Below are 8,179 nucleotides of genomic sequence, written 5' to 3'. Positions count from 1 at the left end.
GGAAAAAAATTATACACTTAAATAATTCACAAAACATAATTATATGTGATGGACTCAACCAATGGAAAGAGTTCAACAATGTGATGTGTTATAAGCATGATAATTAATGTGTGGTAGATTATATAATGATTTCAAAAATCATAATATACAAGTTAAAATTTTCAAAATTGGAAAAAAATTATACACTTAAGTAATTCACAAAACATAATTATATGTGGTGGACTCACCAATGGAAATAGTTCAACAATGTGATGTGTTATAAGCATGATAATTAATGTGTGATAGATTATATAATGATTTCAAAAAGCATAATATGCAAGTTAAAATCTTAAAAATTTTGAAAACGAAGTGTGGTTGGACAATGAGTTGTTGTTCACTAAGATTAAATAGGAAAAAGATGGGCGAACATATCAATACAAAATCACCACAAAAAGAAATAGTTTTTCTCCAAAAATGGTAAAAACATTTACATAAATAAATTGACATAATAACCTCATAATCACCTTCCATGAATAAAATATCAATGATATAATAGATATATGTAAGAAATTAATGAATACAGTCCAAACAACATTGGAAATTTTCAAGCATAATAAATTGAGAAAAGGAAAGAAAAAATTGATCAATTTGCCAATGACCCATGGTTAAATAAATTGTAAGGTGGAAAGTGAAATATTTTTGTATACATACATAATATTTTATCAGCAATATAGCAAAATGGTGGACAGAAGATCAGCATATTCAGGGAACATGAATGTTTCTGCTACACAAAAGACTAAAACATATCAAGCTCAGAATCAAAGACTGGAACAGGAATGAATTTGTCAATATTTTTGAAGTGAAAAAAGTGGTTGAAGACAAAATGCAAGAACTCAATCAAGCCCTTATCACAGATGGCTTTGATAGAGTCAGAAATGATCAAGTCACCAAACATCATCAAGGCTAGGAGAACTTATGTAAATAAGAGGAAATATTTTGGAGAGAAAAATCTAGAGTTCAATGGCTAAAAGAGGGGGAACGAAACACCAGATTTTTCCACAGATCCACCATGGAAAACAGATCTCATAATAGGATCTCTTCGATCAAGGATGAGGGAGGTCATCTACTCAATTCCCATGAAGAGATAGAAATTGTGTTAGTCCAGCACTTTCAAGGTATAGCAAAGGAGACCATTGCAGACAGAGCTCATTGTATCAGGGATTTAACAAGGCATATACCTAGGCTAGTATCAAGAGAGGATAATTTCAATCTCAATAGGTCAATGACTGAAGAGGAGGTTAGTGAGGTCGTTAAAGAAATGTAGAATGGCAAGGTGCCAGGCCCTGATGGTTTCAATGTGGATTTCTTTAAAGCTTGTTGGAGCATTGTTAAACAAGATATTATAAATGTAGTGGAGGATTCCAAGATGAATAGAACCATTTTGAAGGTGCTCAATACTTCCTTCATCTCCTTGATCCCCAAACAAGATAATGCTCAAACTCCAGACAGGTTTAAACCCATACCTTTGTGCAATGTGGTGTACAAGATAATGCTCAGACTCCAGACAGATTTAAACCCATACCTTTGTGCAATGTGGTGTACAAGATAATATCCAAAGTTGTTTCCAATAGACTCAAACCCTTTCTTCCTACTCTAGTTTCTATGGAGCAATCAGGTTATGTGGAGGGTAGACAAATTCTGAATAACATCATTCAAGCGCATGATGTGGTGCATTCATTGTTAAGCAAGAGGAAGGCAGGATTGATTATGCAATTGGACCTTGCCAAAGCTTATGATAAGTTGAATTTGACCTATATCAGGAAGGTCCTTCTAGCCTTTTGATTTGATCATAACTGGGTAGGATAGGTTACGGCACTAGTAACTTCTTCTAGCATTTCAATTCTGGTTAATGGTTCTCCTTCCAAGACATTTACTCCTTCAAGAGGCCTCAGGCAGGGAGATTTGTTCTCTCCCTTTCTCTTTATCCTCATGATGGAAGGACTTGATCGGTCTATCAAGCATGGGAAAGAAGCTGGTAACTTCAAGGGTCTCCAACTTTTTGAGACTAGACAGGCTTTGACCCATCAACAATTTGTTGATGACACTATGCTGCAGGGAATCCCCATGGTTAAGGAAGCTCTTGCTTATAAACAAATACTGCGTGACCTTGCCATGGCTACAGGTATGGAGGTAAATCTCTCCAAATATAAGATTTTTTCTTTGATACCAACATTTCTATTCAGAGAAATATCTCCAGAATTTTGGGCTTTCAAAGGGACATCCTTCCTTCCAAGTACGTGGGAGTTCCTCTGTTGGGTCCCTATAATACTAGTGATTACCCCATTACTATTGTAGTTATACCCCTTATTTATATTGTTGTGCCCCTATTTCCCCCATATTGCTATTTCTGTGCCCCATAGAATCCCTCTATTGTTATTTTTGTGGCTTTATATTATTATTGTTAGGTCGGCTGGATTATATTGTGACTCCTTAGACTCCTATATATAGAAAGGAGGTTTTGTCATTTGTATCATCCAAGAATTGTTCATTTATGTAATGTAAAGGAGGTTGCCCCCTCGAAGAGGCTAAATTCTAAGGTGTTGATCTTTCTTTTCTATCTTTTCTTGAGCTGGTTTCATAACATTTGGTATCAGAGCTTTGGATTCTAGGGTTTCGCTGCTCCAAATAGGTCATCGTGGAATTTTTGCTATAAAGTTTTTTATGTGACGTTTCAGAAGTCGCAAAAAAAACCCATTTGAGAAGAAAGCACGCTGAACCTTGGGTCCGAATTTCAGATCGTTTCACGCGAAATTTGCGGAGATATGCTCTGAGGAAGTTGGTCTTTTTGCAGACTTCTGAATTACATTCAAAACAGGTGACCAAGGGAAAATCGTCATAACTTTCTCTCTAGGGATCGGATTGAAATTTTGTAAGAAGGTACAGAAAAAGGACGGACTTTAGTTTCTTGTATATCATTTTCAGGACCAAAGGTCGAAAATTGTACACGTGGCACTTCATACAAGTTCACTCTTCTGGAAAGGTCTATAATCAGGTCATCTTGGGAGATTGTGCATAAATCTTTCTTGGAGAATCCAATTTGGATCAGACTGGTGGCATTGGAAAGAGGACATAGAGAGCTACTACAGGTCACAATTTCAGAACTAGATGATTGGAAAGTACAGAGATACATCAGAGGCAATATCAAGCTCCTACAAAGTGAAAAAAGGTGTGTAGATTTTTTTAAATTTTTGCTTAAGCTTGGTTTGAAATTTATTTTGAAGGAATTCAAAGGGCATAGTAGAGCATTATTATCGGTAACTGATGCCCCGAGGAAAGAAAATGCAAAAACCTAGTAAGGAACCTGAAAGCTCTAGCATGACTCATGAAGAAGAGGAAGAAATGCAACATGATATATCAAAATTACAAGACCAAGTGCAACAACTGTCCCTTGCACAAAAAGGAACAGAATCTAAGATGGATGGTTTAAAGAAAGATGTAGAAGCTAAGATGGATGGTTTAAAGAAAGGTGTAGAAGCTAAGATGGACTGTTTAAAGAAAGGCATAGAAGCTAAGATGGATGGCATGGAAGCTAAGGTGAATGGCATGGACGCCAAAATTGATGGCATGGATGATAAGATGGAAGAATTGAAGATAAATATGAATAAGTTGCTACAAGAAATGGTCACTAAGGGTGAAAGAGTACTAAAGGAAACTCATGATGAGAACAAAAGAAATGTTAATCATGATTCCATAGACTCTAATGTTGGATCGAAGACTCACCATGTTCCAAAAATCGATATGAGGAAGTTTGATGGCAAGGATCCCGCCACATGGATATTACAGATGGAGCAATTCTTCGATCTCAATAATGTGCAAAAAACACAAAAGGTACGTATGGCAACTTTATATTTGGAACCAAATCAGTTTGTATGGTATCAATGGCTTTGTTCTCGTAAACAATTTATCACTTGGGCAATTTTTACGGAAGAATTGATAGCACATTATGAGGATACAAAAAGCAACACTTTTTTTAGCCAATTGATAAGTCTCAAACAAAAGGGTTCAATAATGGAGCACATTGAGGAGTTCCAAAAATTGAACATAAGGGTAAAAGATATTCCAGAGGAGCATAGGATTGATGTGTTCATAGGGTCTTTAAAGGATAATATCCAACATGATGTGCGCCTTTGGGAACCTGATTCATTAGAGAAGGCATTCAGGTTAGCAAGAAAAATGGAAAGCAAAATTATGGCAACTAGGAAGCATACCATTCACAACTATAAAGACGGAAGTGTTGTTGCCCATAGTCTTCCACAACCTACAAGGTTGACACCACAACAATTGGAAGAAAAAAGAGCAAAAGGGCTTTGTTACAATTGTGATAGCAAATACACAAAAGGTCATAAGTGTGCTGAGAAGAAATTATTCTACATAGATTGTGAAGAGGAAGAAGAAAAGGAGCAAGAAAGGTCAAAAGAAGAGGATATATTCCAGGAACAAAGCCTAGATGAAGAACAAATAAATCCGACCATATCTTGTAATGCATTGGCGGGAATTACCACTCCTCAAACCATCAAGATAGAAGGACAAATCAAGAAGAAAAAGGTAATAGTGTTGATTGATTCAGGAAGCACCCACAATTTTATTCATTGTAGGGTAGCAAAAGAATTGAATTGCTTCCTATATCCAGCACCAGAGTGTCAAGTGATGATTGCAAATGGAGGAACAATAAATTGTTCTGGAAAGTGCCATAATATCAAGCTATCCATGGGAGAATATGTATTGACTAGCCCAATGCTTTCCATTCCAATGGGAGGTGCTGATGTTGTACTAGGAGTCCAATGGCTACAATCCTTGGGTACAATAGCTTTTAATTTTCAAGAACTTTTCATGAAATTTTCTGTGGAAGGAAAGGAAGTTGAATTAAGGGGTATTGCAGGGAAACCAGGAAAGATAATCAGCTCTAATGGCATGACAAAGCTTCTAAAAAAGGAGCAAAGAGGTGTAATTGCACAATTATGTTCGCTAGATGTTTCCACATTGGAATCATCTATTTCTCCAGATCTCCAAAAAGTCCTGGACAATCATTCCAAGGTATTTGAGACTCCCAAAGGTCTCCCACCTATGCGTGATCATGATCATGCTATTCATCTGATTCCAGGAAGTGTTCCTCCAAACATCAGGCCGTACAGATATCCCTATGTCCAAAAAAGTGAAATTGAACGTATGGTTGCAGAAATGCTAGAGGCTGGTATAATTCAACCGAGTCAAAGTTCTTTCTCAGCTCCAGTAGTATTGGTGCACAAGAAGGATGGATCATGGCGCATGTGTCCAGATTATAGGGAGCTCAACAAGCTCACTATTAAAGATAAGTTCCCCATTCCTGTCATTGATGAATTACTGGATGAATTGCATGGATCAATTTACTTCACCAAGTTGGATCTTCGTTCGGGATATCATCAAATCAGAATGAAGATTGAAGACATTCCGAAAAAGGCATTTAGAACTCATGAGGGTCATTATGAATTTTTGGTCATGCCTTTTGGCCTTACCAATGCACCTTCAACATTTCAAGGTTTGATGAATTCAATTTTCAAACCATTCCTTAGAAAATTTGTGTTAGTATTTTTTGATGATATACTAATCTACAGCAAGTCTTGGAAGGATCATGTTGAACATGTTGACAAGGTGCTACAACTATTGGAGGAGAAACAATTATATGCAAAAAGATCCAAATGTTTCTTTGGAGTCCAGGAGGTGGAATATTTGGGTCATATTGTATCTCATGAAGGAGTTAAGGTAGACCCTAGCAAAATTAAAGCCATTAAGGAATGGAAAATCCCCACATCCATAAAGCATCTGCGAGGATTTCTTGGGTTGACAGGGTATTATCGCAAGTTTGTTAAGAATTATGGGAGAATAGCAGCACCTCTAACAACATTATTGAAGAAAGATTCATTTTCATGGACTCCGGAAGCAACAAAGGCCTTTAAACATCTTAAAGAGGCAATGTGCCAAGCACCGGTCTTAGCTACACCGGACTTCACAAAAACCTTTATTGTGGAATGTGATGCTTCAGGAAATGGAATTGGTGTTGTTCTAATGCAAGATGAAAGACCCATTGCTTTTGAAAGTCGTCCAATCAAGGGAAAGTTTTTAAGCAAAGCTATTTATGAGAAGGAAATGTTGGCAATACTCCATGCACTTAAGAAATGGCGACCCTACCTAATGGGAAGACACTTCAAGGTAAAAACGGATCATGATAGCCTTAAATACTTTTTAGAACAAAGATTATCCTCTGAAGAGCAACAAAAGTGGGTCACAAAGATGTTGGGTTATGACTTTGAAATCATCTACAAAAAAGGGAAGCAAAATGTGGTGGCAGATGCACTCTCAAGAAAGGATGAGGATGTGGAAGCATTGTTGTGTGCCATTTCTATTATCCAACCAGATTGGATAAATGAAGCAAAGGAGGAATGGAAGAATGACGAAGAAGTGTGGGCACTTATTCGAAAGCTACAACAAGATTCCAGTACTTCTGATACATTTAGCTGGCAAAATGATTCGTTATGGTACAAAGATCGCTTATACCTCTGTAAGAATTCCCAGCTAAAACAAAAGATTCTTATGGAATTGCACACTTCTCCCTTAGGAGGGCACTCAGGATTTTTAAAAACTTACCACAGGGTTAAGAAGGAATTTTTTTGGGATGGCCTTAAATCAGATATTCAAAAGTTTGTGGCGGAATGTTTGGTTTGCCAACAAAATAAAGTTGAAACAATTAAGACACCGGGTCTATTACAACCTTTATCCATTCCAAGCCAACGTTGGGAGGAGGTTTCAATGGATTTTATCACAGGTTTACCCAAGTCTGAGGGAAAGAGTGTCATCATGGTGGTAGTTGACAGACTTACCAAGTATGCACACTTTTGTGCATTATCACATCCATTTAAAGCCAGTACAGTTTCTACTGCATTTATGGAAACAGTTCAAAAGCTACATGGAAACCCAAAGATTATTGTAAGTGACAGAGATCCCATTTTCACTGGAAATTTTTGGACAGAATTATTTTCTTGTCTTGGTACTCAGTTAGCTCATAGCTCATCTTATCATCCTCAATCTGATGGGCAAACTGAGATAGTAAACAAATGTTTGGAAGGATATCTTCGTTGCTTTGTATCTGATAAACAGACACAATGGGTCAAATGGTTGCCTCTGGCTGAATGGTGGTATAACACTTCCTTCCATACAGCAACAAAAATGACCCCATTTATGGCACTTTATGGGTACCAACCACCATCAATCACATCATATTTAAGAGAAAATTCTAAGGTTCAGGCAGTGGAACATCACATCGAACATCAACAACAAGTCCTCCAACTCTTAAAGGATAACCTCGTGTTGGCACAAAATAGAATGAAACAACAGGCAGATCAACATCGCAGTGAAAAAAGTTTTGATGTAGGTGATTGGGTATTCCTACGGCTACAACCATATAAGAAAATGTCCCTAAAGCAAGCTAAGAAGGATAATAAATTATCACCAAAGTATTATGGTCCGTACAAGGTGTTGGTAAAGATTGGTACTATGGCATACAAATTGGAGCTTCCTGCAGCTTCTCGATTGCACCCAGTTTTCCATGTTTCATGTTTAAAGAAGGTTATAGGCAACAAGCTCCCAGTTCAAACAATATTGCCAGAACTTGACGAGGAAGGAAAAATTATATTGGAACCAGAAGCAGTCACAGAAACAAGAACTCGACAGCTACGAAATCGATCAATTTCAGAGTATCTTATCAAGTGGAAGAACTTATCTGCTGAAGATTCCACATGGGAGGATGAGAATTTTATGCAGAAGTATCCAGAACTGCTCAAGCATTGAGGACAACACTTTTTTGAAGGAGAGGGGTATGTTGGGTGCCTATAATACTAGTGATTACCAAATTACTATTGTATTTATACCCCTTATTTATATTGTTGTGCCCCTATTACGCCCATATTGTTATTTATGTGCCCCATAGAATCCCTCTATTGTTATTTTTGTGGCTTTATATTATTATTGTTAGGTCGGCTGGATTATATTGTGACTCCTTAGACTCCTATATATAGAAAGGAGGTTTTGTCATTTGTATCATCCAAGAATTGTTCATTTATGTAATGTAAAGGAGGTTGCCCCCTCGAAGAGGCTGAATTCTAAGGCG

Source organism: Pinus tabuliformis, chromosome 5_2 (assembly GCF_031772625.1).
Source record: "Pinus tabuliformis cultivar Carrire ecotype Pingquan chromosome 5_2, CPIR1, whole genome shotgun sequence".
NCBI lineage: Eukaryota > Viridiplantae > Streptophyta > Pinopsida > Pinales > Pinaceae > Pinus > Pinus tabuliformis.
Note: the sequence above shows the minus strand (reverse complement) of the source record.